The sequence below is a fragment of the Schistocerca cancellata genome, chromosome 6 (assembly GCF_023864275.1).
Source record: "Schistocerca cancellata isolate TAMUIC-IGC-003103 chromosome 6, iqSchCanc2.1, whole genome shotgun sequence".
NCBI classification, from domain to species: domain Eukaryota; kingdom Metazoa; phylum Arthropoda; class Insecta; order Orthoptera; family Acrididae; genus Schistocerca; species Schistocerca cancellata.
This window is the reverse complement of record NC_064631.1, coordinates 212,503,633-212,519,491: the sequence shown is the minus strand read 5'-3', so window position 1 is coordinate 212,519,491 and position 15,859 is coordinate 212,503,633. Positions and strand designations below refer to the sequence as shown.

Genomic DNA, 15,859 nt, shown 5'->3' with positions numbered 1-15,859 from the left:
ATACAGAGATGGAGAAACCACTTCCTATATGCCTCTATACAGGTCCTAATCTCTCTGATCTTATGAAGAAGAAGGTGTAAGTAGTTGAATGACGAACATTAACTTCACTTAACGAAGGTTTATTCAGCACTTGCATATACAAGAGCACGGAGAGAACCGCCTCCGGCCAGAACACATACAGTATACATACATCTACAAAACATTCCAGTACAATGATTCTTTACATTTGTGGATACTTCCAGAATGTACTCAAACCGAATATAGAAATTAAAATTCCACAGTCCAGGTGAGTTTTAAACTCACAACCCTCCGTGCAACAGTTTACTATCGTAACCACTACACCACGTCTCCACTCAGCTTCTCCTGCAACACTGCTCCCTCCTTAAGTGAACAGCATCTCGGTGTTAGGTCGTCCTAGTCCGGGAACGCGCCATCGGTCCTGCATACTCCGACTCCCGATGACTGATGCTTCTTCTGCAACAATAGTCTTTACGTGAAATAAACGTTGGCGGCAGTAGAACCGTTCTACAGTCAGCTTCAAATGCCGCTTCTCTAAATGTTCTCAGTAGTGCCCGTCGGAAAGAACGTCGCCTTCCCTACAGTGATTCCCATTTGAGTTCCTGAAGCATCTCCGCAATACTTGACGTATGTGAAATTTGCCAGTTACAAAGTTTGACATTTTCACACTTCATTGGTATTGATTTCTCCTTATAGCGACTTTTGGTTAAATGGTATGCTATTTCCATGTTATTATTCGTGATGCAAAGGCTTCTTTCTCAGAGTTGTTTGGCTTTATGCGCTTGTAGTGACCTATTTCTGACAATCGATCCCTACAAGTGTACAGTGCTTCATAAACATTCCGTGAAGTGTTAATTTACGTGCAGTGATATAGTTATTCTTTGACGTAGCTTTAGTTAGTTATTCCGTGCTATTCATGTCTACACAATTCATTCATGTGTGTAGTGTTCTGTTATTGCTAAATGTATGTGGGAATAAAGGAATTGCTTTCTCCAACACCCACATTTGGTGACACCCGACGAACTACCTTAACATCCGCGTCGGCTTCAGCGTTTAGCGAAGTTCAGCAAGTTTTGTAACTTCCGCGCCAGCCGCGTCGCGCTCGTTTCAGCACGATAATGACCGATTCGCCAGTCTCGATTCAACCTGGAGCCAGCAGCGCAATTAACAGGATGACGATAAAATCTCCACCATTCTGGCTACATAATCCTCTATTGCGGTTTGCCCAGTTAGAAAGACAGTTCGTCCTCGCACAAATATCGGCGGACGAAACCAAGCACAGCTATGTGGTTGCAGCACTTACAGAAGATCTAGCAGCAGAAGTACAAGATATCCTAGCTGCACCGCCGGATACCGATCGATATGCATCCATTAAAAACGCATTAATAACGCGTTTGTCACAATCAGAGGCAAAACGGCTAGAGAAGCTACTGCGCACTGAAGAACTCGGAGATCGCACTCCATCACAACTCCTACGACCTTTGCGCACTCTGGAAAGTAACACTGTAACTGATGATGTGCTACGAAATATATGGTTGTCTCGGTTGCCGCCAGATACTCAAAAAATTCTCGCGGTATGTGCAGACGATTTAAACGCACTGGCACAAACGGCCGACAGGTTAATTGAAATGTATCCCACATCAAGTGTCTCAACATTAACGCCACAACAAGAAAATTCGCCCACAGTGACGCTAGTCTCCCTAAAATCACAACTGGCAGAGTTGACCGCACAGGTAGCCGCGTTACAAACAACGCACAACCGCCAACGGCCGCACCGCCGACGGTCACGAAGTCGCAATCGATCACCATCACTACAGAACTTATGCTGGTACCACAAGACATTTGGTAATGATGCACGAAAGTGTACGCCACCTTGCAAGTGGAAACACGAAGCAGACACCCTAGCAGTGATAACTTCCAGTGCAAACACTCGCCGACTTTTTGTGACAGCCGCGAAACAAAACTACAGTTTCTCGTCGATGCAGGCGCAGAAGTGTCCGTATATCCAGCAAACCGCCTACCACGCCGGAGCTGCGGCGACTGTTATCTATACGTCGCCAATGACTCCAAAATTAGAACATACGGTCGAGTAACATTATTCCTTAATTTGGGGCTACGCCGTGTGTATGAATGGCAATTTACAGTGGCAGATATATCACAGCCTATTATTATCGGAGCAGATTTTTTGTCCTTCTACGACTTACTGCCAGATCTGCGACGTCAGCGACTAATAGATTTGACTACTAGTCTGCATACAACAGGAAAAGTCCGTTGTATCACACCACTAGAGGTACGCACAGTCATAGGCGACACACCATATATACGATTACTGAAAGGATACCCCGAGATCACACAGCAATCGCCTACTCTCCCACCAGTCAAGCATTCAACCGTCCACCACATTTTGACCACGCCAGGGCCGCCAACTCACGCTCGGCCTAGACGTTTACCGGCCGAAAAACTAAAAGTGGTAAAGCAGGAATTTCGCAGCATGCTGTCACAAGGTATCTGCAGAGTTTCTAGTAGCAGTTGGGCATCCCCAATTCACATCGTGCCTAAAAAGAAGAATGGATGGCGCCCCTGCGGTGACTATCGCCAACTCAATGCAAGGACCATTCCAGACCGGTACCCAGTTCCACATATAGAAGACTTTTCTGCAAATGTTCCCGAGAAAACTATATTTTCTACCACTGATCTAGTTCGAGCTTACTATCAGATCCCTATAGCTGCAGAAGACATTCCTAAAACAGCGGTGACAACACCATTCGGTCTATTTGAATTCACCCGAATGCCATTCGGACTATGTAATGCCGCCCAGACCTTCCAACGTTTTATGGATGAGGTTACAAGAGATTTAGATTTTTGCTATGTGTATATAGATGATTTATTGGTGATGTTTGCATCGGAAGAGGAGCACTTAAAGCATTTGGCACAAGTGTTTGACCGCCTACCATCACATGGACTAGTAATTAATCCTTCCAAGTGTGTTTTTGGTGAGAAAGAGGTCCACTTTCTAGGATATTTGGTGAATGCACAGGGTATTCGACCGCCACATAGTAAAGTAGAGGCCATAAACAAATACCCCGCCCTGTCACAGTCAGAGAATTACGACGATTCATTGGAGTAGTGAATTTCTACCAACGCTTCATTCGCAATCATGCACTGATAACTGCACCATTGAATGAACTACTTAAAGGCGCACCTAAACCTAACCACAGTGTGCATTGGACTATCGAGGCGGACACCGCGTTTCACGCTATAAAAAAAGCTATAGCAGAGGCCGCACAATTGGCACACCCGGTCGCGCATGCTCCACTCGCTCTCATGGTTGATGCTTCGTCCACTGCAACTGATGCCGAACTTCAGCAACAAATTGGTCAGTTATGGCACCCCATTGCATTTTATAGTCATGAGTTGTCACCATCTCAGCAACGTTGGGCAACATATGACCGCGAGCTGTACGCCGCTTATGCGGCAGTAAAAAAATTCAGACACGCATTAGAAGGGCGACAGTTCACGATTTACACAGATCATAAACCGCTTACCTATGCCTTTAAGGTAAAGCCAGAGAAAGCATCGCCCAGGCAGCTGCGACACTTAGATTATATCAGCCAGTTCACGACCAGCATTGTGTATGTGGAAGGGAAGCTAAATGTTCCAGCTGATGCACTTTCTCGCATAGAAGCAGTGTCTACAGGAGCAGATGACATCGCACAGGTGGAAGCAGTGACAAAGGCCATTGATTACGACGCCCTCGCGCATGCGCAACAATGTGATAGTGAGTTGCGTGATCTATTGCAACAAGAGAAAGGATTGGAGCTACAGCTCGTGACAGTTCCTGAAGCAAACATTGAGTTGTACTGTGACGTAGCAAGAGGAAAGATACGTCCATTTGTGCCATAGCAATTCAGAACACAGGCAATTGCATCAATGCACAATCTGTCACACCCAGGAGTAAGAGCCACACTCAGATTGGTCAAACAAAAATTTGTATGGCCATGTATGCACACAGACTGTAAAGCATTTGTGAAGCAATGCTTGGCGTGCCAGAGGAATAAAATCACACAGCACGTCAGGGTACCATTAGGCACATTTCTTCCACCAAATCAGCATTTTGACCATGTGCATGTTGACATCATCGGCCCACTCTCGACATCGGAAGGCTACAGTTATTGCCTCACGGTGATTGACAGATTTACTAGGTGGCCTGAGGCATTTCCAATGAAGGACATCACTGCAGAAACTATAGCTCAAACATTTTTTCGTGGTTGGATTGCCCGGTTTGGAGTTCCACTGAGAATTACAACTGATCAAGGACGGCAATTTGGAGCCTACGTTTTCAAAGCATTGGCTACGTTATTAAGTACGAAACGCATACGCACAACGGCATACCACCCCGCATCAAATGGCATGGTTGAGCATCTTGTAACGCCGGAAATGCATATCCTCCTATTTCCATCTATTGTACTATTATTTTTTTTCCTTGTTTTGTCACCTCAAGATATGACATTTCTGTCTCTTTATATATTGTAATTGTTTTACTGTTTGTATATATGTATGCACTTATGTCGATGTATAATTGGTTGTTTTGTAAATATTATTCGTATTTTTACGCTGGGTCTTGCCTAGGGAAAACTATGTTATCGAACGAATACGTCGATAGGTCGTGTGGAGAACCAGAGTGTTTAGGATCTTTGGTAGTGTTAACTCTGCCGCGCGGAGCGCAGGTAGAAGGAGTCTGGCTGGAGTAGCGAGTGGAGCAGGTGTGTTGTGTGAAGCTCCCGCGAGTTGCCGCGCTTTCGGGGTTTGGCAGCATGTAATTGCGCTCGACTTGCGATGATAGTTTCTGACATGGTGTCGCGGACGGGAAGCATTAGCTGGCGCACATCAAGAGCCCGTTTCGTCTGGTGACCGTGTCGAGAAGAAGGCGCGCCAACATCCAGCTTCTGCAACAGCGACGGCCGACAATGAGTGACTGTCGCCACCTCCTCAATCGACGGCTTCAAACCTTCAATCAACCGACAAGGAAGACTGGACGCACGTAAAGTTTTAGAACTGTATGGCAGACCTCAGCTTTTCAAACTGTTCCATTTTCGTCACTATAATTACAGCAACTTAGCATGAACGTTTGTTGCTCATTGTCCCAATTGCATTACCAAGCAGAGTCCCTTCCTTTTCCGAAATGAACCCGAGTGTCGTTGAAATTCAAACGCCAGCATTAGAGTAATATAGCTAACTCGTTTTCACTGCTTTAATTTCAAAATTCGGTTAAAGTTTTTATAGCTGGCTACACTATTTAGATTACACAAGCACAAATTAAGAGTGCGAGTTTTTTTACCATATTTTAGCTTACCTGTGACTGCAACTCAGCTTGGTACGTACTAAATTTTACTATTGTTAATTGTTCGGAATCATTTAATTCAAGTTCAAAGTTAAATCTCTTATTTCTAAATTGCGTAGATTCAAGTCGTTTTTGAAATGATTGTTGAGGTAGTCCAAGACTAACCGTATTTTACTGAATTTCGATGTGCTTCAGAAAGAAAGCTCACTATTAACTTCAGTCACTAAATTAACTTTCGATTTTCCGGTTTTATTAATTCTTTTGCTAAATTAAGTCAGGGTGTAGCGAAATTTATTACTTCTGACAAACTTTCAGTTTTCACACTACACGTGTCAACCTTCAGTTGCCACGCTTCTAGTGCTAATTATATGTGTAATAACCTTTCTTTTTCAGTTACTATAGTAATTGTCCTTAGGACTGGCGACCGTGATTTCCCCCAAATCTCAAATACCTAATTACCGCTAGTTAATTGTTAACGTAACGGCTGCACATTTACTTTCTTTATTAACTTTACCCCTTTTCAAAATTAATTTCCACCAGTTTCATTAGCACATTTCCTTTCATTTAGATGTAACCCTTTCCCCCCTCTTTACCGACAGGTTAACTTCGGTGACGATTGCTTTTTCCAAAACTCCCATTAGGTACACGCGGTTTCATTTTTCACTGTCATTAAGGTCGGTAAGTGAGGGGGAGGTTACAATCTTCATCGACAGTTAAAGGTAGCACTGAGATGTGACGCAACACCGAATTGGACAGAGACACTACCTATCGTACGTTTGGGTCTACGAACGTCATTTAAAAGTGATCCGAAAGCAACAGTAGCCTACCTGGAGAATTTCTGCACAGCATGGCAGATGATACAATCACAGCCTCAGAATTCGCCACAAGATTAAGAGAGCATATACGCCAATTGAGACCAACAATGCCCAGAAACCAGCTTGGAAGACACTCGTTCGTTTTTGCGGAGCTAGACAAGTGCACGCATGTATTCTTACGCAATGATACTGTGTGTAAACCACTGCAGCCACCATATGACGGACCATATCTGGTAGTCAGTAGAGATACCAATAATTTCCGCGTAATGTTTAACGGTACACCCACCACAGTTGCAGTGGACCGTATCAAGCCTGCATTTCTGGACGCACAGACACCACAGCTACCACTGAACACAAACCAGAGAAGACAGGAGAAGCTACAAGATGTGTTCCTGTACCCCATGAACACCACAACGCTCAGCGAACACCAGTCACTGCAACACCAAGACCGACGTCGAGGACTACTACATCACTCCCTGACACAACCACTGACACATGTGACGCACCGCCCGGTTTCAAGAAAGAAGTAGTTACAAGAGCTGAACGGCGTGTGAAATTTAATCTGCGGTATCGTTAGCATTAAAGGGGGGAGTCATGTAGTGACCTATTTCTGACAATCGATCCCTACAAGTGTACAGTGCTTCATAAACATTCCGTGAAGTGTTAATTTACGTGCAGTGATATAGTTATTCTTCGACTTAGCTTTAGTTAGTTATTCCGTGCTGTTCATGTCTACACAATTCATTCATGTGTGTAGTGTTCAGTTATTGCTAAATGTATGTGGGAATAAAGGAATTGAAACTTCCTGGCAGATTAAAACTGTGTGCCCGACCGAGACTCGAAATCGGGACCTTTGCCTTTCGCGGGCAAGTGCTCTACCATCTGAGCTACCGAAGCACGACTCACGCCCGGTACTCACAGCCTTACATCTGCCATCCCCCAGGCTGTGGCTAAGCCATGTCTCCGCAATATCCTTTCTTTCAGGAGTGCTAGTTCTGCAAGGTTCGCAGGAGAGCTTCTGTAAAGTTTGGAAGGTAGGAGACGAGCTACTGGCAGACGTAAGGCTGTGAGTACCGGGCGTGAGTCGTGCTTCGGTAGCTCAGATGGCAGAGCACTTGCCCGCGAAAGGCAAAGGTCCCGAGTTCGAGTCTCGGTCGGGCACACAGTTTTAATCTGCCAGGAAGTTTCATATCAGCGCACACTCCGCTGCAGAGTGAAAATCTCATTCTGGAATAAAGGAATTGTTTTCTCCAACACCCACACGCTCTCGTATATACTTAAAACTTCTCCTTCCATTCAATTTCCCCTTCTTCTACCTGTACAACTCTGACTTGTGACTTGGTGTTTGTAATACGTTCATTTTTCTCGAAGAAGGTCTGGAGACCCGTCTCTGCTGCTTTTGTATTCAGTTTACTGATTTGTTCTGCAGCAGAGCCCGGCGAAACAGAAAAATTGCGAGGTCGTCTGCAAAGGTCAGACAGTCAACTGTCGAAGTCTTGTTTCTATAGTTACACTTGAATTCATTTTCAGCCCCTTTGTCACTAGCGTTAGTCCTTACAACGTTTTAGTTCATACACTCCTGGAAATTGAAATAAGAACACCGTGAATTCATTGTCCCAGGAAGGGAAAACTTTATTGACACATTCCTGGGGTCAGATACATCACATGATCACACTGACAGAACCACAGGCACATAGACACAGGCAACAGAGCATGCACAATGTCGGCACTAGTACACCTTTCGCAGCAATGCAGGCTGCTATTCTCCCATGGAGACGATCGTAGAGATGCTGGATGTAGTCCTGTGGAACGGCTTGCCATGCCATTTCCACCTGGCGCCTCAGTTGGACCAGCGTTCGTGCTGGACGTGCAGACCGCGTGAGACGACGCTTCATCCAGTTCCAAACATGCTCAATGGGGGACAGATCCGGAGATCTTGCTGGCCAGGGTAGTTGACTTACACCTTCTAGAGCACGTTGGGTGGCACGGGATACATGCGGACGAGCATTGTCCTGTTGGAACAGCAAGTTCCCTTGCCGGTCTAGGAATGGTAGAACGATGGGTTCGATGACGGTTTGGATGTACCATGCACTATTCAGTGTCCCCTCGACGATCACCAGTGGTGTACGGCCAGTGTAGGAGATCGCTCCCCACACCATGATGCCGGGTGTTGGCCCTGTGTGCCTCGGTCGTATGCAGTCCTGATTGTGGCGCTCACCTGCACGGCGCCAAACACGCATACGACCATCATTGGCACCAAGGCAGAAGCGACTCTCATCGCTGAAGACGACACGTCTCCATTCGTCCCTCCATTCACGCCTGTCGCGACACCACTGGAGGCGGGCTGCACGATGTTGGGGCATGAGCGGAAAACGGCCTAACGGTGTGCGGGACCGTAGCCCAGCTTCATGGAGACGGTTGCGAATGGTCCTCGCCGATACCCCAGGAGCAACAGTGTCCCAAATTTGCTGGGAAGTGGCGGTGCGGTCCCCTACGGCACTGCGTAGGATCCTACGGTCTTGGCGTGCATCCGTGCGTCGCTGCGGTCCGGTCCCAGGTCGACGGGCACGTGCACCTTCCGCTGACCACTGGCGACAACATCGATGTACTGTGGAGACCTCACGCCCCACGTGTTGAGCAATTCGGCGGTACGTCCACCCGACCTCCCGCATGCCCACTATACGCCCTCGCTCAAAGTCCGTCAACTGCACATACGGTTCACGTCCACGCTGTCGCGGCATGCTACCAGTGTTAAAGACTGCGATGGAGCTCCGTATGCCACGGCAAACTGGCTGACACTGACGGCGGCGGTGCACAAATGCTGCGCAGCTAGCCCCATTCGACGGCCAACACCGCGGTTCCTGGTGTGTCCGCTGTGCCGTGCGTGTGATCATTGCTTGTACAGCCCTCTCGCAGTGTCCGGAGCAAGTATGGTGGGTCTGACACACCGGTGTCAATGTGTTCTTTTTTCCATTTCCAGGAGTGTATCTTTTAAAATTGATTAGGCGCATTACTTGTGCATAATATATTTTCGCTGCAGAGTTATTTTCACTTCTCACAAACAAGAAGGAAATAAACAGTAAGAAAATAATTCTCTCTCTCTCTCTCTCTCTCTCTCTCTCTCTCTCTCTCCTTCTCTTGTAACATTCGGATCGATCGGACGTAAATTGAGAAGCGTCGTCGCATTTATGTAACTATAAATAAAAGGTAAGTGTGCTGCCAAGAGACATCACTGAGCCGCAGCTATCCAAAAATCGCTCCGAGTCTCTTCCCGGGGTCGCTGCCAGATCGCGCTCTGCAACACAGGCGCGACCAGCTGACTAGAGTGCAGGAAGGACGATGGAATCGCCCGACCGATGAACATCAAGAAGCAATCTGGGGACACCGATCGAGAAACTGGTCGTCTGGATTTAACTGTATGCCTAGGAAGCCATGGTCGAGTCGACTGGCTTTAAGAAGAGCGAGCTGGACGAACGGTTGTGGTACGGCAAGTCGGGTGCAGTTTGCCTTAGGGCTATCTGTCCGGCCTGTTCCTGTTGGAGACAGCGACTCAGTCTGTGAGAGTGTGTGATCATACAGGGCTGTTCAGACTTTTCGTGAAAAATGGTGGTCAGCTCTCTCCATGATGTAATCAGCAGTGTGTTCGATTGGAGAGAGAGGAGTGATTTCTAAGTGTAACATTTCTTGTCGGTACTTGGCTGATTACTGGGTGTTCCGCAGCTTAGTTGTTAAATAACATTGCCTGAGCTCTTTCTAGTCAGTGCAATACTGCAGTAGTGTTACGTTACTTCAAATGTTTTGTACTTGCCTACGCGGCATGTTTGCACATATTGTAGCAACACATCAACAACGTATTTTTTTTGTAGTCCACTTGTCTTAATCGGGTTCTTTCTCACTCAACAGTGTCCCAAGGTTGTTTCTTTTCTTTGACATGTTCCAATGAACCTGCTGCGAATATAATTTTTAAGTTACATAAGGAGCTGTAAAATTTCTTGGCCAGTTGTGGTACCTGGCGTATCTGGTCAAAGGTTTGTAGATTGAAGTTGCTTCAGTAGCCAGACGGTGTGTACAATATTTAAATAAGTTCCTTGTAAGAAAAGTACCGCTGTTGTTAAACTTTGTTGTGTTCAGCGCTACGTTTCTTGTAAAATTGAACTGCAGTTGTATTCAAGGTCAGCACATGACTCACAGCTCACCCCAGTCCTACCACTCCCTCTAGTGGCAAAGCTGTAAAGATATTTGCATTGCCTGCATAATTCAAGACGTAAATTTTCATCAAACGGCGTTCTACGTTAAAGACGAATAACAGAGGCCTTCTCAACAGCCCAGAAATTACAGAAGAATGGATGGAATAGTAATTTTATGACAGATACAGATGAGTTACGTTGCTCTCATAAACTTAATGTCTCTACAAAGCAGATCACAAGCACAATGGATTCATTTTGGTATAGTAAATCTCCCTCCTGAACAAGAAAAAAATTGCTTGTAAAAATATATCTGGAAATGCTTCTTTTGTGAGGTAGTATTGGAGGAATATTTCAGCCTATGTTACCCATAAAAGTAAATCTGCAAAACGACATTTCTCGATGTTTCCTTTTTATTTTGTTTGGTATACGAATCCTCCAGCTATCATAACAATAATCTGATCATTTCAAAAAAATACACGGACTCAATATGAACTTCACCTATAATATTTTGGAGGTTGTTCAGGAATATTTACCGAGTATCGTTGCGGGGTCGGTGTGTCGAATCCAGGATTCCAGATGGCAGAGTTGAAACCAGGCCCACCATGCCGTATTTTGTCAGGAGGCTGAGCAAGTTCAAGATCGTCAAGGGGCAGTGCAGAGTGATACAGCGGTATTCAGTAATATTTGTTTATTCAGGTAATTTACAGTACTCGATGGGTGAAGCGTAGTGTCGGCGTGCCGCCTGCATGCTGTCCCTCGAGTCCAGCCGGCTCAGCAGCATCCTGGCATGCCAACTAGAGATGGCTAGTTCGCGAACGAACGGGTGTAAAGGAACGGTTCACCAAGGTGAACGAAAGGACCGAGGAATGAATTCCAAGGAACGATCGGTTCATAGTTCACTTCGGTCGTGGCGGTCTACTTATAGTTCCCGGGAACGAGGAACGATCGGTTCATAGTTCACTTCGGTCGCGGCGGTCTACTTATAGTTCCCGGGAACGAGGAACGTTCGGTTTATAGTTCACTAGTTCACTTCGGTCGCGGCGGTCACTTCGGCAGTTCTCGTTCCAGCCTCGATCCCGTGCTCGTCTCCGTCTCGGTCTCCCTCGGCCGCACTCGCCGTTCTGCGCATGACCACCTGTCTCAGTTCCACTACCGACTGGTCCTAGTTAGTTCAGTATCCAGTTGTTTGTTTCGTTCACTCCGCTCGCCTATTTTACATGTATTCCAAACTGTTCTTGCACTTGGTTCTGGCGATTCAGCGTCCACGACCGGTAATCGAAAAGTATTTTATTGTTACGTAAATTACATAAAAATTACGTTGTATGTAATAGGTACGTCTTTTCAGGCAACAAAATGGCATATCAGCTCACTTCATTATATCGATGAAGAGCAGAAAACATACTTATAACAAGGCAAGTTTTTTTTGTTATTCATATATTTTTTGGTTTCATCGACTTGATTTAGCAGCTAACTTTCAATAATTTGCTTAATTTTTAGCGTAAGAAAATTCATATAAAACGATTTTCGTGTATCTTTCATATACAAAACATTACATTTAGAAAGGCTCTAATTATTTTTAAGTTTGGTTGTTTCCAATTTGTATTATCTGCTAGTTTGGTTCCTATATTAAAAAAAAAGAAAAAAGAAAGAAAAAAGTGGGTTGTGGGTGATTTTGGCTCAGTAGGAAAAGCCATGCGTCTACATTTGAAAAGACATAGATTGCCATAAAATCATATTTACTTATTATCTCAAAAACATTTGTTCAGAAGGAGCTTTCAAACCAAAAACTTTATTGCTGCGAACTTTATTATTATTATTGTTATTGCTGAATTAACGTTAATAATGCAACATAAAAATTAATTTTTACTAAGTGTGTGACGCAAGTATAAGAAAACCACATTTTATTTTATGCTTCCATAAAGTCTCTACTTTGCCAACGAACTCAGAGACAACGTGAAGTATATATAGGATGTAAACGATTATTGTTTACAACGTAGCATAGCTATGTAGTGGAAGTCGAAACGAAGAATTTTATACAGGACACTTGTGGTCTATTAAGTTGTGAAACAGCCACCAACAGGTTTACAAGACTACATGAGCTATAGCCCATGCGCGTCGCGTCTCTTCACCAGCTCTCTAAACATCGTCATCGATTGTTTCGCAATTGTTGCTTGCATTAGCTCGTTATTTCTTCACTGCCTGATTATTGCACGTTTGTCTGTTTGTTTGTTGTATCTGCTCGTAACGGGCAACACATCGCCCGTAATTGGCGAGCAGTCTGTACTCGGGGCCGGTTTCCCGTGCGCCACCCTATATTATTTCCCTGCGATCAGCCACACGCGGCTACGGTTGGCTAAACGACAGGTTCTGCAGAATCACAGAAATTACTTCTAAAAGTGTGTAAGAATTCTGTAATGAATAAAAACTCTATACTCCAGGGGGAGGCAAGTGCTGCCTCTTCGTGCCCTCCAGCCTTCTGTCACCTACACTACTAGTTTTTAGTTTTTCATAAGAACCATATACCAAGCACAAATGAACGGTGAACGAGTAAAAATGAACGGTTTCCAAAAAAGAACGATCAGCAGTGAACTACTTCCCAAGAATGAACGAGTTTGCCCATCTCTAATTGCCAACGCTGCTACTGCCGTCATCAAGGCCGCCCCACACTGGAAGTCGGCCGCACTCTCCCAGTCGCCCCCCGCCGATGCATTGCAACTTGCGCCATGCTGCTGCCTGCGATTCCGGAGACTGCTACAGTCCCTGGTCCTCGCCGCCCTCCGCCCCGTTTAGCCTGCTCTGTCCGACCATGGGACGAAGGTGGGTGTACTGGTCACCCGTGGTCCTCGGGCCACCGCTGTTCCCAGGCCAGGACCAGACTCTATCTAACCCGCGCCCTCCTGGATACTGTGCCGCGACTTGCTGCTAGTGATGCTTGCCAGATGGCAACACCCGCCGCCGGCTCTGGCGCTGTTGCAGCGCTGCTGTGCCTCCCGCAGCGTACACCTTGACTGGACCCTGGTATGCCAGGTGGGAAGCGAACGTGGCCCGTAGACTCGAGTGGACCCAAGTCCCTCTTGGACCCACTGCAGACCGCTGTCACTGCCCTCTTTCAGGCAGACTGTGTGATCTCCAAGTTCCAGGCTGCCGTTCTGTCCCGCTCCAGTGTTGTTTCCCCGGAGGCGGAATGTAGCCCGAACAAGCACATGGAAAACAGAATATGAGTTTATGCAGAATACTTATAACATTGCTGCCAGACTGGCCCCTATAAGTGAAGACCAGCACAGGTCCATCCCAATGCTCGACTGACCTGGCACACTCTATCCCAAGCTAAAATTGTCCGTCTATTTATATCAGTTTCTCCCTCGCTGCTGACGTAGTGTCAGAGAGAGACAGAAACTATGGTAGGCATAAATTCCCACACGTTAGCTACTTACAAATCTCCACTCTTGGCTCTGGTCTAGTGCCCCGCCTCACACATCGCAATAACATTAAGCAACGCTGCAGTTTTCTGCATCGTTGTTGCTCCAATCCAAACAAATTGTGCGTGCAATACCGACGTCGCAGATCAGTGTCCGCGAGTGCCATGTTTACCTTGCCTGGTCTGCTGGCTGTTGACTGTTACCATAACCTGCCAGTGGCCCCAGATTTCATTTCCCAACCGTGCCTTTACTGAATTTTGACAAAATTTCCCTTTCAATCGACTATGACTGATACTGGAGCAGCAGTATATAGCAATGAGGGATAGGTGCTCGTTGGTGACTTGTGGCAGAGCAATAACGAATTATCTTTTATTTTGTTTGTTTCGCCAATTACCTTTGTTTCTGTGAAAATACCATCACAACTGTGAAATATTGTGTACTATGTAATAATGAAAACGTACAACACAAAATTAGCGTAATGGGAAAACCGCAAGTGCAAAAACACTGTGATGTGGTTGCTGTCACTGCTAGAGGAACTCAACTAGTGCCATTGTGCTGTTCTTCTATTGTGTTCAATAAACCTGTTCAAGAGCTGCATACCAACCAACTCTCCATCAGGAGACCTATCCATGCTACTTTGTATCACCGTTAGGGCATTAACGGACAACTAACTGTGTGCCGAAACAAAACTGCGACGGAACTGGCCAGCGCTGAAAGCAAGCTCGAAAAGGGGCAAGTGGGCATTATCATTGTCAACAGCAAGTACTAAGAACATTTGCACTGCTGACAGACATATTCAGTGCAATAAAGATGCAGAGATAAATGGGTGAAAGGAATCATATGACAACAAATTACTCTTAAGCGAATTCCACGAGACCATACGTTCAACGAACTGAAGTATACAGAAAATATCCCTGAACAACCTCCGAAATTTTGACGATGGAGATCAGATTCAACTGGTATAGTATACGTAGTAGCTGATAAGATCATATTAACACATCATATTAACGGGAAAAAACCACTAATCGTTTCAGCTATTGAGCGGAAAATGGCAAGGAAAAGTTTAAATAAATTACTTTATTTTGAAGCCGTACTCTGACATTGTGTTGTGGTTGTACATGGTGACTCAGCTGCCCCTACCGATGTCGTTTTATGCGGCCTGTAATGTTATATCTGGCCCTCAAAAACCACATGCGTGATTTTCATATTCTCTCTCTCGCTACGCGCAAACTATTAGACCTACAGAAAAATTAACGGAAAGTTTTGGTAGGAAATTTGACGTATTTAAATAGTGTACTGGAATACGTTTTCTTTGGAGACCACGGTTTTCAAGTTATTAAAAAAAAAGCATACAGAAATGATTTTCAAACGTACCTCCATCATACGGCAACGGCCTTGCCGCAGTGGATACGCCGGTTCCCGTGAGATCACCGAAGTTAAGCGCTGTCGGGCGTGGCCGGCACTTGGATGGGTGATCATCCAGGCCGCCTAGCGCCGTTGCCATTTTTCGGGGTGCACTCAGCCTCGTGATGCCAATTGAGGAGCTACTCGACTGAATAGCAGCTGCTTCGGTCACGAATACCATCATAACGACCGGGAGAGCGGTGTGCTGACCCCACTCCCCTTCTATCCGCATCCTCCATGAGGATGACACGGCGGTCGGATGGTCCCGGTAGGCCACTCGTGGCCTGAAGACTTTTTTTTACCACCATCATACACTCATCGAGGCTAATAGTCGGCGAGGACTCGAACCTCCACCGGGATCAGCCTCACAGTCCATGACTGCAGCGCCTTAGACCGTTGGGCTAATCCCTCGTTGTTTTGGGATAACAAGTCCATGAATGGCTGTAGATGGCCTTCAAACAGCCGAACATTTCCATTTCCAGTCAATGATCGGTTCGGTTGGACCAGAGGACCCAGTTCATTCTATGTAAACACAGTACACCACCTTGCACAGTGCCTTTTTGACAACTTGAGTTCATACTGAACTGCCGAAACTGATGGCGAAAACAAAATAAAATAATAATTGGCAACCAATGCTGTACAATCGCAATAAAGTCATGAGATGTTCAATTGACT

At 45.7% G+C, this 15,859-nt stretch overlaps 1 pseudogene; it reads left to right on the top strand.

Annotated features, from left to right (window-relative positions):
- The first annotated feature begins 15,165 nt into the window (after window positions 1–15,165).
- On the top strand, window positions 15,166–15,283 carry LOC126089947 (5S ribosomal RNA; annotated as a pseudogene).
- Window positions 15,284–15,859: the final 576 nt, after the last annotated feature.